The sequence below is a fragment of the Lepidothrix coronata genome, unplaced genomic scaffold, assembly GCF_001604755.1.
Source record: "Lepidothrix coronata isolate B3197 unplaced genomic scaffold, Lepidothrix_coronata-1.0 Scaffold160, whole genome shotgun sequence".
NCBI lineage: Eukaryota > Metazoa > Chordata > Aves > Passeriformes > Pipridae > Lepidothrix > Lepidothrix coronata.
Genome location: NW_016690340.1, coordinates 344,808 through 358,579, shown reverse-complemented (window position 1 = coordinate 358,579; position 13,772 = coordinate 344,808). Strand labels below are relative to the sequence as shown.

Genomic DNA, 13,772 nt, shown 5'->3' with positions numbered 1-13,772 from the left:
CAGCCAAAGCCAGCAGCACCTCAAAGTGCCTTCACTGATCTTTGGGGACAGTCACATTTGATTCTGGCCGGGGAAAGTCTTGCTGAGAGCTGTCTTTCCCGCAAACTTTTTCTCTTCTTTTTCTTTTTTTTTTTTTTTTAAATGTGTCAGTTTAAGATTGTAAAAATACTTTCATCTTCAAAACAGTGTCACAACTCCCCTTCAGCATTTTCATAACAATGCTGCCACTCTGGCTTCAAAACATCTTCCCGAACTTATTGTTCACACATGCGCCGAACTTTAAAGCTCAGAACTGAGGGACTGCGATGAAACTGGAACAAGCTGCTCTTTGAATAAAGACAAGTTTTCCTTTCATCTCGTGCTAATTAACAGAAGCATCTTTCCCTCTGCGCCGGCCCCTGGTCAGCACTTGGCGCATCCGTGAGACCTCAAAGAAAAAGCTCCCTCTTTCCTCACCACAGCCCGCCTGTGCGGGCACAGCGCAACATCCCCAGCATCAGAGGGACTTCCCAGAGAGGCCAGCGCTGGGAAGATGCAGGAGGGAGATGCAGGAGCCCCTCAGGAGCTGCTGTGAGACCCTTTCAGCTCAGTCAGCATGAGCATTATCGCAGCTACGTGCAACCAAGCATCCTATGGGAACACAGGAGCAGCACAAGGCCGGCAGCATCCCCACACTGCCAGCTACGGAGCCTCCATCCTGCCCCAGTCCCAGCTCTTGTCCCTGTTACTGCACACCACTGGGCCATGGCATGTTAAGGAACAGCTCCAGGGATGCTCCAGGGACCTGTGCCCTGTTCCTCACCTTCTACCACCACAGCAGAAGCTGCTGGACAGGGTAGATCTTGCTGCCCACTGCAAGACCACTCTCCCAGTCCAACCTTTCCCTCTAACTCAGTTCATGCCGGGAATAAAAATGACCCTGGGCAGCTCCCTAAGTGCTGCAAATATTTGCATAGAGTTGGAAGAATGAGAGCATGGAGAAGACTGGGGAAACTGCAAGGCCATTACCAGCCAATTTAACGCTGCAGCTCATTCCCAGCCAGGTCCAGCCACGTCTCCTCTCGCCAGGTCACACCTGCCCTCCAGCTGAGGAGAGAAGCACCACTGCAAACAACGTGTTTTCTTCAATCTAAATTCTTCCCTCACCCCACAACAGCAAAAGGAGCAGAACATTAACACCTGCTTGTTTGCCCTTAGGCGCTTCCAGAGCAGTTTCGCAGAAAAATGATCAGAACAAGCATTGATTAAAACTCACAGTCTCACACCCACAGAAATCCCTTTGCCTTTTGAGCCACTGTAAAAACATCACCTTCCTTCCCATCCCAAACCCATCAGTCAGCAGGAACATGGAGCTGCTGTCCCACAACAGGTCCCTGCAGAGAGAGCAGGACACCCTTCCCAGGAGGTGACCACAGACCTACTTCAGCCATGGGAGGAGGACCCGTGGATAAATTTGCACTGTTCCTGCTGGAGAGAGGCTTTGGAGACCAAGTTCTGCTAAAATATTGGATTTACAGGACTTGGGGCACAGTGCAAACTGACACAGAAGCCCCCAAGCAGCAGGGAATGCAGTTTTGGGGAGGCAACGCAGCTGGGAGATGCCACGAGAGAAAGCCCAGTGAGTTGTTCAGCAAAGAACAGGCTCTCATGAGGCTCAACTTTCCTCCAGCATCCCCTACAAACACCCCGTGTCTCACACCACGGCAGCTCAGCTGGGAGGAGTGCTGCAAACAGGATTTTTTCCTCCTGTTTTCCCTTAAAGTGGCTCATTGCAACACACTGTAAAACCCTTTCATCACCAATGAGGGAAAAGGTTTTACAACAGTCTTTAAAGCAAGCCCAGGCAGCAGAGAAGACCCCTCCTAGCTCGCACAGTTTTGGGCAGCACGCAGGATCTCGGGCAATGCACGCACTCCTGGGGAGCAGAATCAGAGGTTGGCAGCATCCCCAACACCACCAGCTCACAGAGCCCCCATCCTGCCCAAATCCCAGCTCTTGTCCCTGTTCCCACACACCGCTGGGCCACGGCACGTTAAGGAACAGCTTGTCAGCTAAGCAGCAAAGGCAGCTGCTACAAAAGCAGAATAAAATCGAGTACAACGAGGAGCAGCGTGTCTGTCGTGGCAAACTGCTGCTCCGGCAAGACCCCAAGCTGGCTACGAGCAGCCCCTACAGGCAGCGTCCCCGACCTCCCTCCCAGCTGCCACGCCACAGGATAATGGATTTCCTCCTCCTCCAACACAGCAGAAGCCAGGAACACAGTAAGGACAACTGTGCTGCTTGTCTGGGAGGGCGACGAACAGAAGAGGAGGAAACAGCGAGCGCTGGGATGCGGTAAGATGTAAAGCAATGTAATGGAGCTTGTGTCTTCAAGCAGCTCTGGTTTCTTGAACTGTGTTGAAAGGCAAGGCTGTTCTGTTTAATTAAATACACTTCCAGCCCTTCTGATCACGCTCAGAAAAATTACAGCGAGAAACACACGGCTGTTGATCCAGTACAAGGCATGTGACTGCAATGGCTACAGTAAAAACGACCACAAACCTCTACTGCCTTCTTGAAATTTGATCAGTATTGAAGGTTCTTATTGTCCAGAATCCATGAATGAGGCTGGCAACAGCACATCCCATTCCTGGTGGCCTGAGGAACCATCTCAGCGGGGTTCAGGGAAAGAGGCAAAGCTAAAGGAGCAGCAGGAGGCAACACTTGTGCTTCTCAGGGATGAGTTTGGGAAGGTTTGGAGGAAGAGCAAATGGACGAAAAGGCTGGAGAGCTTCTGAGGTGTCCCTGTTCCATCCCAGCAGGTCCCATGGCAATTCTCATACTCAGACATGTCAGAATTACCTCCCTCACCAGTCTGTTGTCTCCTCCTTAACCAGGGGACTGAGGCTGGCAGGCACCACACACCCTGCCTCTTCTGTGAAGCGTTTGATGGGAGCACGTAGAGGCTGCTTTTGATTTTACAGTTTGTTTATAGCACACATTTGGGGAGCTACACAGGATGGGAAAATACATCCCATAAACAAACTGCTAAACAAAACAGGCTAAGTGTGTACCACTCCAAACCAAAATAGACTCCAGCAAACCGCCGCGTTTCAAGCATATGCTTCTGACAACAGCTTCGCCTGGAACCCCTGATCCCGCTTTCAGTTTTGATTTTTAGGCTCTGCACCACTGACAGCAGCTTCAGACGCCTCACACTGCTCCAGGTAATCCGAGAGCAGCTGAAAACAAGCCCAGCTGGATGTGGAGACCAGCAAGGGTGATGAAGGTAAAAGGCTGCATCACCCTTCCCTGCTCCCACCCTGCGGGAGGTGGGAGGCAGCAGCTGCCCAGATGTTGCCAAAGGCTATGGTTATGGACACGCCATCATCTGGCTCAGGGACTGTCTCTGCAGGGACAGAAGGGGACATTGGGTGACAAAAGACTTGTACACCAAGTATTTCAGGCAGAGTCTCCATTCCAAGAGCTGCCTCAGCAGGAGCCTCCCGTGCCCGTCAGCTGAACTCTGCCACCCTGCTAATGCCCAGAAGCAATTTCTCAAGCGTTTAAACTTTATCATCCCCCCTTCTCAGGGCTGCACTGAGGGCACCTTTCCATGCGAATGCCTCCTCTGTCAAGATCCAAAGCTGTTGAAGCCGCGCGAAAGTAATTCCCACCCACTCCTACTGCCCCAGGAAGGATATTTCTTCGGTGGTTTTGCATAACAAACAGCTACGCGGTTTGCCTGTTTCTCTTGAGAAACTCAGGCTTAGAGGAAAACACCCGGTCCAGCACTAGTCTGAGACCAGACTTTATACAAAGTTCCCCCTGCAAGGGGGAGCGGGGAGGGGGAACACGGTACCGCAGAGATTAGACCGCAGCTGCTCCTGATAACATTCAGTCACCCTGGCAGGCTGCAGCACTCCGAGTTTGTAAAGCTCCTTGGGAATCCTTCAAGATGAAAGGTACAGTATGATATGGATGTATTATATCCATGGGCTTTGTTACAGCACACGTTTCCTAGTGTGGTTTTATTGCTGGAACACAAAGTTCAGCCGAAGCCCAGGGGCTCTTCAGGTGACAAATGCACCCCTGCAGCCCTCCCTCCTCTCTGCGGGGGAAGGAAGAATGCCGAAGCCCCTGATGGGAACACGGCAGATGGAGCAGCCAGCGCCCTTCCAGCAGCAGCAGGCGAGGACCTGCCTGCACAGATAAGGGCAAAATCACCTCAGCTGGATGTGCCTTCAGTCTGCAACATGTCTGACTCCTAAATATACCTGTCAGGTCCTCAAAATGCCACTGCTGTGATCGGCTCCTCTACAGCATCCCTCCTTTTCAGCTGGACCTACTGCAGTGCCTCCTGTCCCAAGGCCATCCTCAGTAAGGGCCAGGAGGCTCCATGAGTTGAGCCTACCTTAATCAAGTGGTACCCAGAGCTGGCATCCCCTGGAAGACCCCAAGCTGCTCACCCTTCCAGACAGAATATGATGGGAGATTTTTGCCATGGACACAGCTTGACCAAATTGAATGGCATGGAAGGGAGTGAGGAGAATGTGCATCCACCTTTTGGATCACCTTTCCAACACATTGCTCTGCCTGGGCACCCCTCTCTGGCCACATTTCCCAAGATATTAGAGGCAGAGGAACAAGGAGCATGATGCCAGCAAGGCTTTCAGAGAAGCCTGGAAGGAATTCCCTGGGCATATTACAGGGCAGGAAAAAAGAGTTTTTAAACTCTAATTTAAACAGATGCGAGGTTCAAAGGACACGAAAGAAGTGTGATGGGGGTACAAGGAAAAGGGACTTATCAGGATGTTCCAATAAGCCCCAAAGCTCTCCAGGGCCACCACCCACGCTGAACCCACCACACAGGTGACTGCTCAGACCCAGCAAGCCAAGGTGAAGGGTTTCCATCTCCCTCCATCCCACAGAGCCTGTGCAAGGCTGTGATGAGTAACAGAAGCTGAGGTGGGAACAACTGGCAGCACCTGCCATGGGAACCCTATCACCCTGGGAATCCCATCCACATGCCCAAGGAATTCATTGGGTCAGTGGCACCAACTCTCACCTTGTCAGACCCCCCAGTAGCAAAAGCAACATCCACAGGGCAAGAGTGAGCTGAGGGAGAGGCTTTTCAGGCTCCACACACAGAGCTGGTGCTCCTTGGCCAGGGTGGACAAGCAGCAGGTCCCAGTCCAGGGCTGCAGGGAACATGCTCTGCTCCAGCCTCTTTCCCTGCTCCCACACACAGACGGGCTCCCCACCATGGCACGTGCCAGCACAGGGAGCACTGCACTAAGAAGCTGATACTACTGAGCAGTTGGCTAGAGGCAACAAAAAAAATTCCTATGCTGTTGCCAACTCCTATTTTCTGTCACTTGATCCCATAGTTTAGGGATGTGCTGTGCTCCCTGGAATGCTGGAGAACCGTAAAGAGCAGCAAGGGAAGGATATGGGCTGTGAATGGCCTTGGGACAGATACAGCCAAAGGCACCCTGGAATGCCAGATCAGATTAGGCAACTGCCTCAGCAGCCAGGAGCCCTCAGGCTGGCCAGGGAGCCCAGCCAGGGCAGGAATCCAGCCACAGGCAAGGCCACCCCTCTGCCCTAGAGAGGGATATGGGAGGGGAAATAGGAAAAAGAACCAAAGCCTCAAAGGTACCAGCACAGCTGAGCTCCTGCAAGCATGCTCACAGCTGGGAGCAAAGTTGGGGGCTCCAGATCCTGCACCCCAGTTATACAGACCTGGGGCCATGGGCTTTTGGGAGGGTGGGTTCACCTCCATAGTGAATCCATAGGGTGTCTGTAGCCAGGGTAGTGCCCTTCCACTGGCATATTTCATCCAACACAGAGAAAGAAAGGCATCAGGCACCAAAAAACCCCTATCAGGCTGGAGCCAGGCATTCCCTCTGCCACTGGAGGATGTGCCAGAGCCCAGCCCCAGGGAGCCCCTCTCACTCCCCCCCGCTGCATCTCCTGAGTGCAGCTGGCAGTGCCATTTCTGTGTCACTCTCCTGCACTGGAGGAACAGATGACAGAGCACGGGAGGTGCCAGGTCCTGCGGGTCCCTTCTCCCTGCAGAGATGCACAGCTGACCTTTAGCAGCCCAGCTCCCTGTGTGCCACCATGCACGCTGCCTTTGCCTCCCTCTCCTAACAGGATCACTCCCATGCATATGCCTGGAAGCAGCACCATCAGCTCAGTAATCTTCCTAAATACAGCAGTTACCAGGTGACTGGGAAAAAATCTCTTTTACTGCTGATGCTGCTAATGGAAAATTTCTCCCTTTTCGCTGCTGTCGCTTTCAAAGCCCATCGCGGTTTCCTACAGACTCTGTCTTGCACGGAGACAGGAGAAGTGGAAGCACAGAGGGAGGGGTGCAAGGCTGGTGGGGAACAGGTAATGTGGAATTGAGGGAACTCGTTCTTCTGCCTCCTGCCCACCAGCTGCTTCCACCTACAGACAAAGCCCTGGCTCCAAATCTTATCTGCCCCATCTTCCCACAAGCAGTCACAGCCCAACCTCCTCCTGCAAGGAATTCCTCCTTCCTTCCTTCCCAACCTAAGTGCAATAAGCACACTGGATGCATTCATGAGCACTCCTTGCAGGGCAGATAGCGAAGACACCCAAAGAAGCAATGGGCCAAAATCCCTTACTCTGTGACCTTTTTCCCCACTTTCCTCCTTCCCAGAAGACATCCAGAAAGCCTCACCCAGCCAGTGCACATGCAGGCAGCCAAGATCACTGCTGTCCCCTCCACATGCCATTCTGCTTCTTCAATACCATTAAGTGTCTCCATACTGTCTGGACACTGGAAACCTTAACTGCATTAGCTCAGACCCGAGCAGCAGCACAAGCATTCAATTCTTTTAAGTGGCACCACTTCTTGAGCTGGTTTTGCACAAGAACCATCTCTGTTCGATGCCATCACGCACCCCACAGGTAGGGACTGGGGAGCAGCTTGGGAAGACTGGCCAAGGCTCTGCATTCCCCATTTCAGATGGTTGCAACCAGAGGAGGACACTCGGACATGGGCTGTACCATGGGCATTACAGAGGATGAAAGGCATCAATCAAGGCTTTTCCTCACTTCTTTCAATCTCCAACCCCAGCCTGCCCCACACTCTACTTTTGGTGTGATGGCAGGTGTTTCTCAAGCCACTTGCAGCTGCCAACATGTATGTCGAGGAAGCACAAGATCAATACCTCAGGGTTCCCACACATGGCACCTGTTCTCTCTTTATCCCAGCCAGTCCGGTGCCTGAACTCCTGTTACACCAGAAAAGCCCAGGGGCTCAGCCCTGTTTCACAGCCAGCCAACACCACACATCAGCACCGTGTCACTGAGGCAGCACAAAGGCTTGTCCATCACACAGCTGAGGTTCACACTTTTAGGGCTTAAAAAAGGAACAGGCAGCAAGTTTGGGAGGTAACATCCATCTGCGTGGTGGCAGTAGGAGGTCACTCACCGCCCCATTCCCCATAGAGAAATGCAAGCTCTCTGCATAATTCTGAAGAAAAGCTCATGATTTTTTTTTCCTGAAAAAGAGTAACAAAAGCCCCTGGCACACAGACATCATGGAAAACCTGCTGCCATCAGCTGGGAGGAAGGGGGAGCAGGGGGGATCCCCAGCCACCAGCCTCCTCCCGCCTGGCAGCTGCAGTAACCGGCTCCTCTCTCCCTCCATAGTTAATCTTCTGTTGCCACTAGCTGGTCAACGCGGGTACTCTTGCAAAGCAGCAGCTCCCCGAGTACAGCCTGCACTCGGCTACATTTTCCCAGTTTCAAGTGGGATTTTCACCCCAGAAAATACGGAAGATGAAGCAAAATCCCTGCCAAGTCCACATCCTGCTGTGCCGGACAAGTCACACTCAATCTTGCCTTTGGGGAGGGAAGTGTTCATCTGAGGACTGACCCATTTTCATGGGCATTTTGTGCCTACAGCCTTTCTGGATGTTACAGAGCTCACAGACCTGGAGCTCAGGACACACATCACCAGCACAAACATCACCCCGAGCCAGGCTCTCCTTCCTTCCATCCAGCTACAAGAATCCAACATCTTGGAAGGCTGAAGTAATCACATAGCTTCATACAAAGAGGGGAGGAAATTGCTACTGGAAGGTTTTCCTGCTTCCCTACACCCTCCCCAGGCAGCCCCCACCACCAAGGACCTGGCCCAGACCCCACAACCATGCACAGCTATGGATGGGCACGAGGGGAAGGGGAGCAGCCCCCACTCTCAGGTCTGTATCTGCCCCTGTCCCCATCCCAAGGAGCCCACCAACACATCTCATCCTCACCGTACCACTTTGCTTAGGCTTTCAGGCTCCCTCCACTTGCCTGGTGGAAGATGTGACTCTTTACCCCTTGGAACAGCTTGGGAACTGCCAGAAAAATTAAAAAAAACAACAAAAAATTCCCAAACACTTGATTAACCAAACCTCTGGGCTGATACACAGAGCAGTTCAAGCCTAGCAGGAGGCAGTTAATGCAAAGGGAGGTGTGGGAACCAGACTTTGCCTATCGGCTTCTCTGCAGAGACAACCCTGTGTTTAGATGCCATGCCCTGACAAGCAGAGTCTCACACTGGGCACACTCTCTCTGCCACCCACACAATGCTGCTCCACATCCCACAGGCCAAGCCAAAGCAGAGAATGGCACTTCTGAACAGCAGCATCAATAAGTTCCATTCACACCCGTCGCTCCCCGGGGTGACCCTCCAGCCTTTCCACCCACTCTGCACAAAGAGAAGCTGGTGACAAAAGCAAGGATAGCAAAGCCCTGCTCAAGCATTTTCAGGAAAAGCAGTAAATACAATCAATCCCCTGAGTGCTTTCCCTTATTTTAATGCATTCATGGAATCATTAAAGTTGGAAAAGACTTCCAAGATCATTGAGTCCAACCTTTGACCGATCAACACCTTGTCAACTAGACCAGAGCACTGAGTGCCACGTCCAGTCGTTTCTTGGACACTCAACATTCTTACCCTAAAGAGGAGGAGTTCAAGTTACAAGATGGCTTCAGGAAAAGTTAAGAAAAAAAGATAAAAGCTGTAGCACCGAACTGGTGAGGAGCTGGAGGAGCTCCACAGCTTCGGGAAGTGGAGGACAATCATCAGCCAAACACAGGGGCCGCAGGGGGACACCAGGAATGTAGACACACAGGCATGTTTTGTGACAGCCACCAAAACAAAGTACCTTGTAGCACTGCAGACGCTGTCAAACAGCATCCATTAAGCCATTTATGAGACATGAGTAGTAAACTGTTCTTATGTAAGGCACTACGGGGTAAGAGCACTGGTGAAAATCCGTCTGCCTCTTTCCTTTTCTCTCCTCTCTATATATATATCTGCTCACACATAGACAGAGCTCAGCTAAATTAGCTCGGAAGCTAACTGCTCCATTCCCTGAATTGCACTTAGAGCAGGCCACGCTGTGGCGGAGCAGCTATTGTAGAGAACACATGGCTGCTGACTGAATCAAGATACATACCTTAGAGGGACCTCATTGTGCAAGAATAAAGCCAATGATGGGCTGCACCAATTGCCAGAGTAACTCCAGAAGAATTAGAGGGGGAAAAAAAAAATACCACAAAGCATCAGTCGTATCCAAGGTTAAGGAAAGGGCAGGATGCTTTTTCAGGAAAAGGGATGCACAGCAATTCATAATGCACTGGTGGCAGAGTTACATTTGTCATTTCCTGCCACCACTGGGCTTTGCTGAGTAATTTTATAGTAACGTAACTTGGGGGTAGTGGGAGAAGCATCCTTCTTGTCTCCAACGCAAGAGAGAAAAAATAAACTGAGGCGTAGGAAATGGAGAAGCTGAGACACCCCTCTGGAGGAGGGACACGGAGCAAAGGGAGCTGCCCGTGGGTGTTTTGGCAGCAGGTCCCCGCTGCAGCCCAGTAGGGATGCACAAGGAATCAAAGTTTTTTGCCTCTGCTGGGAGAGGGCAAAGCCAGCCCCACCCTGGGCTCCCCAGATGTCAGGAGCCCACCCAGGCACACAGAGCTGGAGCTGCTGTGGAGCATCCCCGGGCACCCACCCGGGAACACGGAGCAGGAGCTGCTGTGGAGCATCCCCGGGCACCCACCCGGGAACACGGAGCTGGAGCTGCTGTGGAGCATCCCCGGGCACCCACCACCCCCTAGTGGGCTCCTGCCTGCCACGAGTGGCTGCTGCTCCTGCTGCTCGTGTTGCTGCTGCTGCTCCTGATGTTGCCAGTCTGCCATGGGCCAAGGGCTGGCTGTGTAGATGTTTCCTAGTGCTGCTTTCTCCTCTGTCTCAGCCACGCAGCGGCTCCTGCAGACCAGGCTGCCCCGCAGGCAGGGATGCTACACTGAAAGCTCTCGCTTTATGCACTGAAATGAATAAAATCTCATACTGTCAGGGAAGAGATAAAGTTGTTTCCTCCCTAGAAGGAGGAATCCTTTAAAGAAAAGGGACATAGAGCACTGCATGTGTACCAGACACCGACTCAGGGCATCTATCTCCTCAGCCTATTTTAACTTGGTTTGCCCATAAAAAGGATCAGCAGAAGATGTGACACATCAGGACATGGTTTACTGGTGGACTTTGCAGTGTTAGTTTTAGAGTTGGACTTGATGATCTGAAAGGTCTCTTCCAACCTAAATAATTCCATGACTCTAAGCTCCACAGTGCTGCAGACAAGGCTCTGGCACCTACCAGCCTTCAGCTACAGATCGCCCACCCTCCTCTAATGCCAAGGAGTGATGAGAGGCACAGGAAACAGTCCAGTGTTGGAAGACTCACTAGGCTGGGACTTGCTGAGCAGTCCAAGGCTACAGACTGGCTACTTAAACTCACTGCCACCATGCAAGGCAATGTTTTATTTCCTGCTTCCTGGCCTGGAAAGATTTTTAAGCCCTGCAGAATGGAGTGGCCTCAATTTACTCTCAACTTATTTCACTTCTGAGTCTGTAGTATCAGCACCATGATTCTGCTCTGCCTGCTTTTTCCTCTTTTTTTTTTCCTTTCAAAAACCCCTCCAGGATGCCAGTCAGGGTGGCTGTGCTGAGCTGTGTGCTTTAGGAGGTCATCCTACCCCATCCTTACCCTCTTGAGGCCAGAAAACTATCTCTGCTTACAGCAAGATCCTGCACTCCAAGGCATTTAGGAGCCCTCAACACATTTGCAGTCTGCAGGATGTCAGCTCTTACGTGTCCTCCTGAGTTCATGCCCAGACAGCCACTAAACACGTCCAGCAACATGCATAAATAGATATAATCATAAGAAATCAGCTAAAGATAAAGATTTTGCCAATGAGAAATCTCTTCCCCCACATCACTCCAAAGCCATTCAACTGCCCTCCCGCTTGTAATGTGATTTTCACCTCCAAGAGCCCATCACAAGGCAGCAGCAGCTCTCACGTTCCCACCCACTGATGAACTTAGAAAAGGATGAAGGGGGGAAGAAACCACCACAGAAAACTGCAGCCTTAATTTCTGCACTGGAAAAAACCAGCCAGCAGAAATGCTTTACAGCCCTCACCCAGAGAAGAGTTAACTGCGAGCGAGACTCAGTTGCCACTCCAGGAGACGGGGAGAAATGCAACAAATTTGAAATATCAGAACATACAGAGCAATTCATGAGCTAGACCTTGGGGAAGGACAAGTGTTTTACCTTCTCTGGAAGCAACGAGCTGATTAATTTCAGGACCATGATGAAGCCATCCCACCATGGGCAAAGCTTTCGTTTATCTTCCAATCTGCCTGATGCCCGTGGGTTCAGGGAAACAGGAGGGGACGTTTTGAGGTCTACTGTGCATGAAGGGGCAGCAAAACCCCCATAGATTTGCACAAGACTTGCTTCATATTCACGAGTACACACGTAACCAATGTGCCAGGCAAGAAAAAGAGCATTTTTTTAGACAAAGATATAGTCCCTTTACTGGCAGGCACTCACAGAAATAGGATTTGCTATACAAGATCATGTCTCTGATCTATCAAGACAAATTTCTCTCCTCCAACTTGAGCTATTATCTAAGCTCACACAGGGGGGTTTCTTTGCCATCTGATATATTTAGATCAGTGCGCAATTCACACCCAGTCCCTGAAGAAACTGTACTCTAATCTGAAAATTAACTCGGTGAACCATGAAACTTCTTGTTACTTTTAGCTGCTGTATGGTAAACGTCATTCCTACTGCATCAAACCCTTTCTCACTTTTATTACTTGAAATACAGTATCGGCTTCGTATGGGATTTTTGCAGTTGACCAACCGTGTCTAAGGAATCCGCAAAGCCAGAGCCTGAAAGCCTCAAGAAGTACCATCAACTTATTTATTATGGGTGTTTGCTACGAGAAAGCTCCACGCAAGGTAAAATGACAGGACTGGGAGACACAGACAGACGTTTCCCTACCCTGGCTCATCGTTCCCAGTGAAAGGCAATCACTTCCACGAGGTATGGGAAGAGACTTGGGGTCGGTGCCCCCCGGTCAGCCTGCACATGGGCACACCTTGACACACCTGAGGCACACAGAGTGATGCGCTGGAAGTCACAACCCGGTGTGTCAAGCAGATATCTCAGCCCCAAGATAAGCAGGTATTCGAATTATCTTAGGTTTGGACACCGAAAAACAGGAAAGCTAATGGATAAAAGCAGAGATCAACAAAACCCCTTGGGTGACCTGGCAGAGTAAACACCGAGCTGCCCAGGTGACATTCTTAACAGTTCCCCTGGAGGATCCCCAGGCTGATTAGGGCACAGAAATAGGTAAAAGTGACAAGAGGCAGCTCGGGCACCACATCCGAGGCAACAGAATCCGGCATCGAGATCAAAGTACGACCACAGAATTATTTCTAGTCCCATCCCCCTCCCCACGAAGCCGAGAGCGGAGGAAAGTCTGCGGCGTTCGCACAGACCCGGAACGCTGGAGTTGTGCGTGAAGCAAGAGCGAGCTTCGAGAATTAAGACGAAGCATTTATAAAATCAGGCTCTGGCTAGAAAAACAGCCCCTCCCGCTGTGCCAGGCTCGGCGGAACCTCCTCGGGGCTCAGAGCTCAACTTGGAGCACACGAGGCAGCCCCCATCACTTCCAGCCTGCGCGGGGATGCTCTCCTCCTCCCGGGGATGCTCTCCTCCTCCCGGGGCTGGCAGCGGCGGCAGCCTCAGGCCCTGCTAAAAAATCCCTCCCCGACAGGAAAGGAGGAAAAAACCACCAAACCCAAAAACCAGGATGCAGCACGGGCAGGGTTAGAAAGCCCCAAAACACATCCAGCCGCCCGCGGAGCGGGGAGGGCGGACACGGAGCCGGCGCGGCGGGTGTCAGATGCTTCGGGGATGATCCGGGATGGAGGGGCGGGATGCGGGACGGGACGGGACGGGGCGGGCGCCTACCGAGGGTGAAGAAGGGCAGCTCGGTGTTGTCCAGATCGTCCTGCACGGCGACGCGGCCGGGCAGCTCGCTGCGGACGAAGAGCAGCAGGCGGGACTCGGCGGCGGCGGCGGGCGGCGGGGCTCCGCTCCAGCTGATGTCGTTCTCCCGGAGCACCGGCAGCGTGGACACCGTCACCGTCTTCACGCGGCAGGGGCCGGGGGGCTCCCGCGACGCCGCCGCGCCGGGCCCGCCGCCGAGAGGCACCGCCGGCGGCGGCAGCAGCAGCAGCAGCATCAGCAGCACCGGCAGCACCGGGGGTGGAGCGGCGGCCCCGCGGCGCGGCGGAGCGGCCATGCCGGCCGGAGCCAGGCGCTGCGAGCCGCCGAGCGCGGAAGGCGAGCGGAGCCGGGCGCTCTGAGCAGCCCCAGCCCCGCCGCCGCCGCCGCCCGGAC

The 13,772-nt window shown here is 52.6% G+C and overlaps 1 protein-coding gene across 5 annotated transcripts in view; it reads right to left on the bottom strand.

Annotated features, from left to right (window-relative positions):
- ASTN2 (astrotactin 2) overlaps window positions 1-13,427 on the bottom strand; it is a 325,746-nt gene extending 312,319 nt beyond the window's left edge. For all 5 annotated transcript variants that reach the window (XM_017829237.1, XM_017829236.1, XM_017829239.1 and 2 more), the window contains exon 1: window positions 13,341-13,427. The gene's annotated coding sequence lies outside the window, so the exon portion shown is untranslated. The remainder of the gene's footprint in view (window positions 1-13,340) is intronic.
- Window positions 13,428-13,772: the final 345 nt, after the last annotated feature.